Here is a 14,290-nt window from a genome sequence, read left to right as displayed (position 1 = left end):
AATAACACTACATTAAAACTGATTATTTTGTTACATTGAACCTCCCTTTTGGGAAATCCCACTTTAAAGAAAATATTTATTTATAGCAGTGTCGGCTCTTTGTTGCGGCATGCAGGGTCCTTTGTAGCGGTGCAAGGACTGTTTGCTGCAGCAGGCAGGCTACTCTGTAGGGGTGGTGCCCAGGCTCCAGAGCATCTTTGGCCCCTGTAGTTTGTGGCACGTGAGCGCTCTGCTTAGAGTACCTGGGCTCAGTCATCCTAGCATGCAGGTTTCATTGTTGCCCAGCACGTGGGATCTTAATTACCCCATCAGGGATCAAACTCACATCCCCTGCATTGGAAGATGGATTCTTAACCTCTGGACCACTAGAGAAGACCCCCACTTGTTCTTAAGTGTAATCCTTGTGGTATGCTGAATTCTGTTTGTAGTTTATTAAGGATTTTTAAATCTAAATTCATAAACATTGACCTGCATTTATTTCTTACTGAATTCTGTCAACTAATTTATGTGTTTCTAGGAATTTATTCACTCCATTAGGTTACCCAGTTTGTTGATGTACAGTTGTTCATGTGCTAAATTGCTTCATTTGTGTCTGACTCTGCGACACTATAGTCTGTAGCCTGCCAGGCTCCTTTCTGTCCATGGGATTCTCTAGACAAGAATACTGGAGTGGGTTGCCTTGCCTTCCTCCAGGGGATTTTCCTGACCCAGGAATTGAACCCACGTCTCCTATGTCTTCTGCGTCGGCAGGCGGGTTCTTTATCACTGGCACCACCTGGGAAGCCCACAGTTGTTCATGGTATTCTCTTATAATCCTTTTTATTTCTGTATAATCAGTAGCTTCTTCACCATTATTTCAAATTTTACTAAATTAAGTCCTTTCCTTAGTCAGTCTGGCTAAAGGTTTGTTGATAATCTTTTCAAAGAACAAAGTTTCTGTTTTGTTGACTTTTTCTCTATTTAACTTGCTTTTCTTCCAGTTCTTTAAGGCCTGCAGTTAGGTTGTTGGTTTGAGATCTTTTATTGTAGATTTTTACAGATATCAAATACTGATTTTTGCTGTATCCTGTAAGTTTTGATATGTTGTGTTTTTGTTTTCTTTTGTCTGTGTTTTATAATCTCTCTTGTTACTTCTGTGACCTGTTGGTTGCGTGTGTTCTTTAATTTACAGCTATTGTAAGTTTTCCAGTTTTCTTTGTTACTGATTTCCAATTTTACTTCATTGTGATCAGAAAATATACTTTGTATGATTTCAAACTTTTTAAATGTATTAAGGCTTGTTTTGTGGTCTTACTATTGTCTATCACAGAGAATGTTCTGTTTTCATTTGAGAACAATGTGTATTCTCCTGTTGTTAGGAAGAGCATTCTATATGTCTGTTGAGTCTGTTACTCTAGGTATATAGTATTGTTCACCTTCTCTATTTATTCATCTTCTGTCTGATTCTTCTATCCAGTGTTGAAAATGGAATATTGAAGTCTCCAATTACTATTGTAGAACTGTCTGATTCTCCTTTGAATTTTGTTCAGTTCAGTTCAGTCGCTCAGTTGTGTCTGACTCTTGGCAACCCCATGGACTGCAGCACGCCAGGCCTCTCTGTCCATCACCAACTTCCGGAGTTTACTCAAACTCATGTCCATCGAGTTGGTGATGCCATCCAGCCATCTCATCCTCTGTCGTCCGCTTCTCCTCCTGCCCCCAATCCCTCCCAGCATCAGGTTCTTTGCCAATGAGTCAACTCTTTGCATGAGGTGGCCAAAGTATTGGAGTTTCAGCTTCAACATCAGTCCTTCCAGTGAACACCCAGAACTGATCTCCTTCAGGATGGACTGGTTGGATGTCCTTGCAGTCCAAGGGACTCTCAAGAGTCTTCTCCAACACCATAGTTCAAAAGCATCAATTCTTCGGCACTCAGCTTTCTTCACAGTCCAGCTCTCACATCCATACATGACCAATGGAAAATCCATAGCCTTGACCAGACGGACCTTTGTTGGCAAAGTAATGTCTCTGCTTTTTAATGTGCTATCTAGGTTGGTCATAACTTTCCTTCCAAGGAGTAAACGTTTTTTAATTTCATGACTGCAGATCACCATCTGCAGTGATTTTTGGAGCCCCCCAAAATAAAGTCTGACACTGTTTCCACTGTTTCCCATCTATTTCCCATGAAGTGATGTGACCAGATGCCATGATCGTAGTTTTCTGAATGTTGAGAGCTTTAAGCCAACTTTTTCACTCTCCTCTTTCACTTTCATCAAGAGGCTTTTTAGATTCTCTTCACTTTCTGCCATAAGGGTGGTGTCATCTGCATATCTGAGGTTATTGATATTTCTCCCAGCAATCTTGCTTCCAGCTTGGGCTTCTTCCAGCCCAGCATTTCTCATGATATACTCTGCATATAAGTTAAATAAGCAGGGTGACAATATACAGCCTTGATCAAGTACTCCTTTTCCTATTCGGAATCCATCTATTGTTCCATGTCCAGTTCTAGCTGTTGCTTCCTGACCCGCATACAGGTTTCTCAAGAGGCAGGTCAGGTGGTCTGGCATTCCCATCTCTTTCAGAATTTTCCACAATTTATTGTGATCCACACAATTAAAGGCTTTGGCATAGTCAATAAAGCAGAAGTAGATGTTTTTCTGGAACTCTCTTTTTCGATGATCCAGTGGATGTTGGCAGTTTGATCTCTGGTTCCTCTGCCTTTTCTAAAACCAGCTTGAACATCTGGAAGTTCACGGTTCACCTATTGCTGACCTGACTTGGGGAATTTTGAGCATTACTTCACTAGCGTGTGAGATGAGTGCAGTTGTGTGGTAGTTTGAGCATTCTTTGGGATTGGAATGAAAACTGACCTTTTCCAGTCCTGTGGCCACTGCTGAGTTTTCCAAATTTGCTGGCATACTGAGTGCAGCACTTTCACAGCATCATCTTTCAGGATTTGAAATGACTCAACTGGAATTCCATCACCTCCACTTACTTTGTTCATAGTGATGCTTTCTAAGCATCACTTGACTTCACATTCCAGGATGTCTGGCTCTAGGTGAGTGATCACACTATCATGATTATCTGGGTCATGAAGATCATTTTTGTACAGTTCTTCTGTGTATTCTTGCCACCTCTTCTTAATATCTTCTGCTTCTGTTAGGTCCATACCATTTCTGTCCTTTATCGAACCCATCTTTGCATGAAATGTTCCCTTGGTATCTCTAATTTTCTTGAAGAGATCTCTAGTCTTTCCCATTCTGTAGTTTTCCTGTATTTCTTTGCACTGATCACTGAAGAAGGCTTTCTTATCTCTCCTGGCTATTGTTTGGAACTCTGCGTTCAAATGGGAATATCTTTCCTTTTCTTTGCTTTTCACTTCTCTTCTTTTCACAGCTATTTGTAAGGCCTCCTCAGACTACCATTTTGCCTTTTTGCATTTCTTTTCCATGGGGATGGATGGTCTTGAGTCCTATGTCCTATACAATGTCATAATATTTACTTAATATATTTTCAGCCTCTGTTGTTACATGAAGATGTTATGATTGTTGTGTCTTAATCTTTTATCATAGTGTCTCTTTGTGTCTTGTGACCTTTATTTCACTATTTTGTTCTATTTTTCTGACAAATTTAGCCATTTCAGCTCTCTTTTGATTACTGTTTTCATGGAATATATTTTTTCTATCCTTTCACTTTCAATCTTAGTATCTAAAATAACCCTCTTATAAACAGCACATAGATGGACCATATTTTTAAAATCCATTCTGACAACCTCTGCCTTTCCATTGAAGAGTTAGTCTATTTACATTTAATGTGGCTTCCCTTGTAGCTCAGCTGGTGAAGAATCCACCTGCAATGCAGGAGACCCTGGTTGGTTTTGTGGGTCAGGAAGATTCACTGGAGAAGGGATAGGCTACTCACTCCAGTATTGGGCTTCCCCCGGAGCTCAGTCAGTAATGAATCTCCCTGCAGTACAGGAGACCTGGATTTGATCCCTGGGTTGGGAAGATCCCCTGGAGAAGGAAATGGCAGCCCACTCCAATATTCTTGCCTAGAGAATCCTGTGGACAGAGGAGCCTGGCAGGCTACAAGAGTTGTATACGACTTAGAGACTAAACCGCCACTGATAAGGATTACTGATAAGGATTTCTTCTGCTTAGCTACTTTTTTATATATATCTTTGTCTCTTGTTCCTTCATTCCTCTGTTATTGTCCTATTTTACATGTCCTTGATTTTTTTGTAGTTGATTTTTTTACTCTTGTCCTTTCTTCCTTTCCTGTAATATTTTTTTTAATTGATTTTTTAGTGTTCGGTTGTGCAGGGTCTTCTCTGCTGTGCATGGGCTCCCCTCTGGTTGCGGCGCACAGGTCTCTTAGGCTGGCTCTTGTTGCAGAGCGTGGGCTGCAGAGCCTGCAGGCTTCAGTAGTTCTGCGTGGGCTTAGCTGCTCCGCAGCATGTGAGATCCTCTGCAACAGGGATTGGATCAGTGTCCCCTGCATTTTGAGGCAGATTCTTAACCACTGGTCCACCAGGGAAGCCCTCTGTAATGTTTTTAAGTCAATTTCTTAATGGTTACTTGGAAATTAGAATTAACTTCTAATAACCTAGCTTGAGTAATACCAACTTAACCTTAATGATATATAAACACTCTGATATGTAGAAATATGTATTTGCATATATAAATAGTATATTAACTTCCCTGTCTATATAATTATTGTTACATACTTACCTCTTCTGGTATTTTTTAGTTTTTATGGCTTTGAGTTACCATTGAGTGTCCTTTCATTTCAACCTACAGCTCTCCCATTAGCATTTCTTATAGGGCAGATCTACTAATAATGAACCTCTTCAGCTTTTATATGAAATGTCTATTGATCTTTCATTCTTGAAGTTTGCAAAATTAGAATTCTTGGTTGACAGATTGTTTTTTATTTTTCTTTTTAGACTTTAAATACATTATTCTCAGTGCCACCTGATCTTCATGTATTTTCTGATGCGACATCAGTTGTGAATCTTATTGAGGGTTCCTTTGTTTGTGTCAAGTTGCTTCTCTCTAGGTGCTTTCAAAAATTTTTTTTGAGTTTTGACACTGTGAATATAATGTGTCTCAACGTGGATCTCGTTGAGTTTATCCTTCTTGGAGTTTGTTGAGATTCTTGGATGTATATGTTCATGTTTTTCCTCAGACTAGGGAACTTTCGATCTTTATTTCTTCACTTTTTTAAAAAAACCCTCTTTTTCTCTTCTCTCCTGTGACTGGTTTTGTGACTCCACTTGATGATGTTCTGTAGGTCCCTCGGGCTCTATTAATTTCTCTTTTTTCTTTCTGTTCCTCAGACTAGTAATTTTTACTTTCAAGTTCGCTGACCTTTTCTTCTGTCTACTTAAGTCTCTTGTGAATTTTTCAGTTACTGTGCTCTCAGCTCTAGAATTCACATTGTGCCGTGCTGAGTCGCTTCAGTCGTGTCTGACTCTTTGTGACCCCAGGCTCTTCTGTCCATGGGATTCTCCAGGCGAGAATACTGGAGTGGGTTGCCGTGCCCTTCTCCAGGGGACCTTCCTGACCCAGGGGTCGAACCCACGTCCCTTAAGTCTGCTGCATTGGCAGGCAGGTTCTTTACCACTAGTGCCACCTGGGAGGCCCAGAATTTTATCATTGTGTCCTTTATAAATCTGTCTCCTTATTAATACTCTCTTTCCATACATTGTTTCGTTGGCTTCCTTTAGTTCTTTGTTCCCAGCTTCCTTTAACTAGGAGCATATTTAGGGCAGTTTACTTAATACCTTTGGCTGTTAAAAATTCTGGTCTTCCTCAAGCTTTCAGTGAAATGCTTTTTTCCTTATAAATGGGCTGTGCTTCTTGTTTGCATGCTGTGTTATTTTTGTTGAGATCTGGACATTGTACTGTAATGTGGTAATTCTAAACCAGATACTTCCACACCATGGCTGTGGGTGTTTCTTGGCTGTTGAGGTCTGCTCCCATCCACTTGTGACTTTGCCAAATGATTTTTGCCAATGTGTATTCCTGTGTGTGGTCACTAAAGTTACTGTTCGTTATCTTTACAGTCAGGTAGTGACCTGATGAAGATCTTCTTTAATAATTGGCCCAAGCAACAACAAAAACCGTTGCTGTCTCTTTAACCCTCCCAGTAGATGCTGGTGCAGGCACACGTGGAAGCCCAGAAGGGCCTTAAGGAAGGCGGGCTTCGCCAGGCTGACCGGAGTCTGCAGCCCGCGTTTTTTGTGTCAGACTCCCCACTGCGTCCCTGGCACCAGCCGGCTGCGCTCGGAGTGCAGGTCGCATTGCAGCCCTCTCTGTTGTTGGAACCAGGCTGAGTGAGCACATGTGGTTCTCCTGTCAGGGCCAGCAGCCTCTCCCTTCAGCAAGCACAGAGTTCCAAGATAGTTGACGCTGGTCCTCTGTTGACTTTGCTGGTTGTTTTTGGTTGGGGGTGGTGGTGGGAGCAACCCCAAGAGCTTCCTACAATGATATTTTGCATCTGAAGTGTCACAGTTATATTGTCCTTCTCGTGTGTGTCTGTGAATAGACAAACATCTTCAGTATGTGTCTTTTTTTCTTTTCCCCTGGTTTCTGTGTTTGACTGCTCATACTTTCAAATGAAAAGAATCGGTCTCAGATTTGAACACATAAAGGATTAAGATATTTAAGTGGTGGAAAAAACCCATAAGCATGACTGAAATTTTATTTTAGTGCTCTGTCAATCTTTTGTACAAAACTGTGTTTTATACAAATAAATTTTTGTATCTAGTGAAAAAACTTCATTTTTAGTTATTCCTCTAAGTATAGCTAGCTCAAGAGTTCTAGAAAGTGGTAGATATTTATTGTGATTTAATTATTGAGGAAAAGCTATTAGAAAATTTGCTTACAAGCCACTCAGTGAATTTATTTCATTTACATGTTTAATATAAAACCATAGTGACTGAAAAAAATGTTATAAAGAAGTAAATATAGCTCTCTTCGAGAAGTTGTATTTGGAAAGATTGACAACAGCAGGGCTAAGTGAAAAAGTATTAGTTTGTCACTGGAATTTTGCATTAAAATTTTTTTTAAACAAATTTTATTTTTTGGCCTCACTGCGTGCCATATAGGATCTTAGTTCCCTGACCAGGGATCAAACCATGCCCCCTGCATTGGAAGCAGAGTCGCAGGCACTGGACTACCACAGAAGTCCCTCAGTCTTGTATCTTAATCCAAATTTTAAAATGCTTAATTTGTTCTGCATGTAAATTTAGCTTCTTTACCTAAAGGAAAGTCATAGCATTTTTAAAACAATTTTTAGCTTTTTCTTGACTTTTAACTACAGTTATATTAATAAGTTGTTTTAAGATGTTTCAAAGATATAAGCAGAGAATTGTCGCTCAGATCTTTTAATTAGGAAAAGTTTGGTTTAAAAGGTAAATTTGAGTACAAAATTTTTTTTATTGGAAGTACCAAAAGGGCCGCAAAGTGACAGCATTTTTACGGGTAAATACTCATAGTGAAGGACCTAGTTGTGAGTCTTCATGGCTTTATACAGCTGTTGGCTTAAAAACAGTAGCAACAGTAAAAAAGAAGAGGTTTCCCATTCCTAGGCAAAACTCAGTTGGTATTCCAGAATGGTTATCTGTATATTCTGTAAGTAAATGGAATATGGGCATACCTCAGAGATACTGTAAATTTGGTTCCATTCACTGCATTAAAATGAGCTACACAGATTTTTCCCCCCAGTGTATATAAAACTTACATTTACCCTAAACTGTAGTCTAGTAAGTGTGCAATAGCATTATGTCTAAAAAACCAGTATGTACACCATAATTTAAAAGTACTGCTTAAAAATGCTGACTATCACCTGAGCCTTCAGTGAATTGTAATCTTTTTGCTGGAGGATGTCTGTTGATTGATCAGGGTGGTGGTTCCTAAAGGTTGGGGTGGCTGTGGCAGTTTTTTACTGTAACAACTGATGTATCAATTGATTCTTCCTTTCATGACCGATTTCTCCATAGAATACAGTGCTGTATGACAGCATTATTCCCACAGTAGAACTTCTTTCAAGATTGAACTCAGTCCTCTCAGACTCTTCTGCTGTTTTATTAACTAAGTTTATGTGGTATTCAAAATCATTTGTTGTTATTTCAACAATCTTCATAGCATCTCCGCCAGGAGATTTCTCTCAAGAAACCACTTTCTTTGCTCATCTTTAAGAAGCAGCTCCTCATCTGTTGAATCTTTTTATCATGAGAGTGCAGCAGTTCAGTCATACCTTCAGATTCCATTTTAATCCTACTTCTCTGCTATTTCTATCAGATCTGCAGTTTCTTCCTCCACTGAAGTCTTTGACCTCCTCAGAGTCATCCATGAGGATTGGAATCAACTTCTGCCAGACCTCCTGTTAATATCTTGACTTCTTCCCATGAATCACGAATGTTTTTAATGATATCTGGAATGATGAATCCTTTCCTGAAAGTTTTAAAATTATTTTGTCTAGATCCCATGAGAGGAATCACTGTGTATAGCAGCTGTAGCTGTATTAAATATATTTAAGACATGAAAATCAAAATTATTCCTCGATCCGTGGGCTGCAAAGTGGACGTTATGTTAGTAGTCACACGAAACATTCATCTCATTGTACATCTCCATTAGAGCTCTTGGGTGCCCAGATGCATTGTCAGTGAGTAGTAATATTTTGAAAGGAATGTTTTTCTAAGCAGTAGGTCTCAACAGTAGGCTTAAAATACTCAGTAAACCTGTTGTAAACAGATGTGCTGTCATCCAGACTTTGTTGTTCCTTTTACAGAGCACATGCAGAGTAGATTTGCATAATTCTTAAGGTCTCTAGGATTTTGGGACTGGTAAATGAACATTGATTTCAACTTAAAGTCACCAGCTGTGCTAGCCCCTAACAAGAGAGTCAGCCTGTTCTTGGAAACTTTGAGGCCAGGCATTGATTTCTCCTCCAGTGAAAGTCCTAGATGGTATCTTCTTCCAGTAGAAGGCTTTTCTGTCTGCACTGAAAATCTGTTGTGTAGTGTAGCCACCTTCATTAATTATCTTAGCTAGATGTTCTAAATAACTTGCTATAGCTTCTACAACACTTGCTTACCTTCTTTCGCCTTTATAGAATTAGAGAGAGTTAGGGCCTTGCTGTGATTTAGGCTTTAGCTTAAGGGAGTGTAGCTGGCTTGATCTTCCATCCAGCCTACTAAAATTTTCTCCATATCAGAAGTAAGGCTGTTTTGGTTTCTTTTCTTTTTTTCTTCCTGCTGTGTATGTTCACTGAAGTATAGTTGATTTACAGTGTTTCAGGTGTACAGCAAGGGGATTTCAGTTGTACTTATACATGTATTATTTTTGAGATTATTTTTCATTATAGGTTATTGTAAGACATTGACTATAGTTCCCTGTGCTGTACAGTAAACCTTTGTTGCTTGTTGCATATTTATTTTTTTAAATTAGAAATCTAGCATTCCATTCATACTAAGTCAAACAAGAAGTCAAAATGCCATAAATTTTTCAGTTAGGCCAAAATTCATATGTTTTCTAAGATATATATTATACATACTAAACAGTTACAATAGTATATCAAAATTCACTGATTACAGGTCACTACAACAAAGACAATAGCAATGAAAAAGTTTGAAATATTTTGAGAATTACCAAAATGGGACACAGAGATACAGAGTGAGCAAATTCTATTGGAAAATGGTACCAATAGACTCGCAGGGTTGCTGCAAGCCTTCCATTAATGTAAAACACACACACACATTATCTGTTGCAGTAAAACAGTGCAGTGAAAGAAGGGGTGCCTGTGGTTACATTTTCAGGATTTAAAAGAAAAAATAACCTGAAGAATTTTCTTAACTGTACAGCAGCCAATCCCAGACCAAGTTTAGACTTTGGTGATAAAGTAAGCTGACACATTACATATTTTTAAGCACTTGTAGTTGGAAACTGATTTTTCAACATTTTCAGCTGTATTTGTGTGTATTTGGGGGAGGAAGGGAAAGAGGCACGGTTTACATGAAGTCATTCGGAATATCATTTATTGCCCTTTTACCTTAAATTTTTTTAAATTAATTGATTTTTTAATTAAAGGATAATTGCTTTATAGAATTTCGTTGTTTTCTGTCAAACCTCAACGTGAATCAGTCATAGGTATACATATGTCCCCTCCTTCTTGAACCTCCCTCCCATCTCCCTCCCCACCCACCCCTCCCTCTAGGCTGATACAGAGTCCCTGTTTGAGTTCCCTGAGACATACAGCAAATTCCCATTGACTCTGGTTTACACATGGTGATGTAAGTTTCCATGGTATTTTCTCCATGCATCTCATGCTCTCCTCTGCTCTCCCCATGTCGTCTGTTCTGTATCTGTTTCTCCACTGCTGCCCTGCAAGTAAATTCTTTGGTACCATCTTTCTAGATTCTGTATTTACGCGTTAGTATATGTTATTTCTCTTTCTCTTTCTGACTCACTTCACTCTGTACAATAGGCTCTAGGTTCATCCACCTCGTGAGAGCTGCTCAGATGTGCTCCTCTTTATGGCTGAGTGGTGCTCCATTGTGTACTTCGGCCACGCTTTCTTCATCCATTTGTCTGTCAGTGGACATCTAGTTTGCTTCCATGTCCTAGCTGTTGTGGATAGCACTGCAGTGAGCATTAGGGTACATGTGTCTTTTTCAGTTTTGGTTTCCTCAGGGTGTATGCCTAGAAGTGGGATTGCTGGGTCATACAGTGGTTTTATTCCTAGTTTTTTAAGGAATCTCCATACCATCTTCCATAGCGGTTGTATCAGTTTGCATTCCCACCACCTGTGCAAGAGGGTTCCCTTTTCTTCACCCCTCTCCAACATTTATTGTTTGTAGACTTTGATAATGGCCTTTCTGACTGGTGTGAGGTGTTACCTCATTGTAGTTTTGATTTGCATCTCTCTAATAATGAGCAATATTGAGCATCTTTTCATGTGTTTGTTCTCTTCTTTGGAGAAATGTCTGTTTAGGTCTTTTTCCCACTTTCTGATTGGGTTGTCTGTTTTTCTGGTATTGAGTTGTATGAGTTGTTTGTGTATTTTGGAAATTAATCCTTTGTCCATTGTTTCATTTGCTATTATTTTCTCCCATTCTGAGGGTTGTCTTTTCACCTTGCTTATAGTTTCCTTTGCTGTGCTAAAGTTTTTAAGTTAATCAGGTCCCAGTTGTTTGAGTTCAGTCACTCAGTCGTGTCCAACTCTTTGTGACCCCGTGGACTGCAGCACGCCAGGCTTCCCTATCCCTGTCCACTTGTTTACCTACCTTTAAAATTTTGATCTAGGTATGACAAAAAAACTGGAGATCTTTTTGACAGCTAGAAAGGCATAGAAGTTGTTTTGTATTATACATGCACACATATATTTGAATGGAATATATATGTACTTGTGTATTTGTGTATATGTGGTAAGTACTGTGAGTAAAAAAAGAAAGGAATAGAGGGGATCAGGGTCAGGAAGGAGCCCTCTGAAGAGTAATAGTAATACTTAGGCTGAAATTTGAGCATTTATAGTTGTTCTCTCGATACGTAAGTCTTAAAAATATTAAAACCAAACAGTTGCAGAGTTTTTATTTAGGGTTTATTTTAAATCACAGCACATTTACTTCTAAGGTAAAAATAGTTTTTTCAGTGGCATGAATTAAATATAAAACTAAATATTTAAGCTCTAAATCACATTGTTACCATATCTTAATCTTCATAAAGTGATGGTATAAAGATCCTCACAATTCCAAATAAAAGTTTTTGCTAAAACAGAAAAAATATTTTATCCCACCTCTTGAGGGTTTTGGTTTTAGGAAATCAGTAATTTAGCACTGCTTTATTATAGTATAGTAGCTAATGTAAATAGTAATGTTTACTTCACAAAAGGTATTTTATTATAGCATTGTATGTGTTTTTGTCCTCAGGCTAATGGGAAAAAAGGTTGATATGCACAGCTCAACTTAAAGATAATTAGAAATGTTGGTAAATCTTTAATTTTGGAGTATTTTTTCTTTAATAATGATCTAGGCAGTGTTGATGAAATTCTTTAACATTCGTGTTTACTGGTCATTGTGACTTAATGAAAAGGTTATAGTCACGGCATGGAAGATAGGACCCTTTGGGGCTGTGATGTGTTTTATGAAGTGTCGTTTTTCTTACTAATATGAATTAGAAATGTCTTTCTTATTCCTGACAGATTAGAAAATACATATAATTTTATGGACTAGAATTTTCTCCACTCTTGATGGAAATGCCTACTATTCTGAATTATAAACATATAGAGTTTCTCTTGCTATTTTGTTCAAAAAGCATTGTATGAAGAAAAAGTTAAGGCTTATGTGATTTTCCTCCATCCCCCTTTTTTGTACCCACTTAAAACCACCAAAATTTACTTGGATCTCTATATTGGCAGTATCCCAACAGAAATACAGTACAAGCACCATACTGGATTTTTAAAGTATTTTGCAGGCATATTTAGTTAGTAGAATTAGTTTTTGATATACATTTTATTTAACTATATCTAGAATTTTAAAAAATCATTATGCATATAACGATTTTTTTTTACATAAGTCTTTAAAATCCAGTGTGTATTTTTTACTTATAGTACAAGGGAGTTTGGGTTGTCTACTTTTCAAATGGTCAGAATGGGTTGTTTCTGTGTTATGTGAATTAATTCCATAATAACACATCTGTTATAGTTTTTTTTTAAATCTTTATTGTCATCTAAAATAAGAGGCAGGTATATGGTCAGCAAACTTTCAGAAATGGTGTGCAAGATTCTCAAGTGGTGATGTTTGTATAATTAGACATTAGTAACCATGTGACTATGTTTGAGAAAATTGGAGTAAAAAAGTTGGTAATTGTGAGCGAGTAGCTCTTAGGGCTTTTTGTTTGGATACCCAGACTTCTTGAAGGAGTATATGTTGAGGGTTCCTAGGATACTCTCATGCTTGATAATTTGCAAAAGGACATAGAAATTTTTAAAAAGCTGTTAAGCGTATGATTATGTTTTATTAGAGGGAAAAATATTTAAGGTTAAAGTCAGCAAAGGAGAAAAGGGTGTGTAGGGCAGAGTCCAAGAGAAACGAGGTGTGAATTTCAGTTATTCTCTCCTAGTAGGGTTGCATGACAGTGCCTCATTCTTCCCATTGTCTTGTATGACAACGTGGCAGAGAGGTGTTAACCAGGGAAGCTTACCTGAATCCTGGTGTGCAGAGGGCTTTTCTAGGGGTCAGTTACATAAGCATGGAAGTACCTACATGACTGTCTTTAGACACTCAGTCTCCAGCTTCCCTTATTATTTCTCTCCCCAGAGGTCAAACTGATAGGCTTACAAAGATAGGGATTTACCATAATTTACATTGTTAATATAAATTATTGGGTGTGGCCCAAGATTTCAGGTATACAAAGAAATTTATCAGTCAGGATATTGCAGGAGTCAGAGGTTATCTTCCAGGAGCTAGTCTTAAGTGATCCCTCTTTGGAATGTGCAGAGTTTGACCCCCAAAGCTTGGAGAATTAGCCCATTACTGCACAGGGTGATTCTGGAGCTTTACAAAGGAAGGGTGTGTGTCTAGTATAAATTCCTAAAGAAACTTAAGGGTAGATGAGATTGGCAGTAGCTCAATTCACCTTAAATACTATTGTTTTTTAAACAAATAGCATGGATTACTGACTCTCAAGGTAGAGCTAAATAGACTGACTTTGAAAAGTAAAGAATCTAACATTTAGGACAGCCCTGTAGTTACTGATTTCTTAATTGGAATCAATCTTCGAGTTTACTGACTGCCTCCTATAAATTCACCTTGTTTGTTAAAATATATATTATCTCCATCTAATCCACATCTGAATTTCCATTTCTGTCTGTGATGAGAGGAATTAGTATCAAACCAAGACTCTGTATCAAGGGCTTCCCTCTTAGCTCAGTTGGCAAAGAATCTGCCTGCAATGTAGGAGACCCTGGTTCAATCCCTGGGTTGGGAGGATTCCCTGGAGAAGGAAATGGTAACCCACTCAAGTATTCTTGCCTAGAGAATCCCATTGACAGAGGATCCTGGCAGGCTTCAGTTCATAGGGTCGCAGGAGTCGGACAGGAGTTAGCAACTACACCACCACCAAGGCTCCTTACTAGACTAGGGAGAAAGTATAGTTTGAAGGCATTGTAGAGCTTCTGAGTCCGTTAGGACTTCAGGAGTAAAGATTCAAGAGAGAAGAGAGAGAGAGATACTCTGTGCTGGGTTACCTCTTGAAATATTTTCCACCTCTTAAGCTCTTTGGGCTAAGATAAAATTGAGCAATGTATG

General features: G+C 38.5%; 1 protein-coding gene across 4 annotated transcripts in view; it reads left to right on the top strand.

Annotated features, from left to right (window-relative positions):
- CDK17 (cyclin dependent kinase 17) overlaps nucleotides 1–14,290 on the top strand; it is a 103,419-nt gene that overhangs the window by 44,947 nt on the left and 44,182 nt on the right. The window lies entirely within an intron of this gene.

Source organism: Muntiacus reevesi, chromosome 1 (assembly GCF_963930625.1).
Source record: "Muntiacus reevesi chromosome 1, mMunRee1.1, whole genome shotgun sequence".
NCBI classification, from domain to species: Eukaryota; Metazoa; Chordata; class Mammalia; order Artiodactyla; family Cervidae; genus Muntiacus; species Muntiacus reevesi.
Note: the sequence above shows the minus strand (reverse complement) of the source record. Positions and strands in the feature narration are given on the sequence as shown.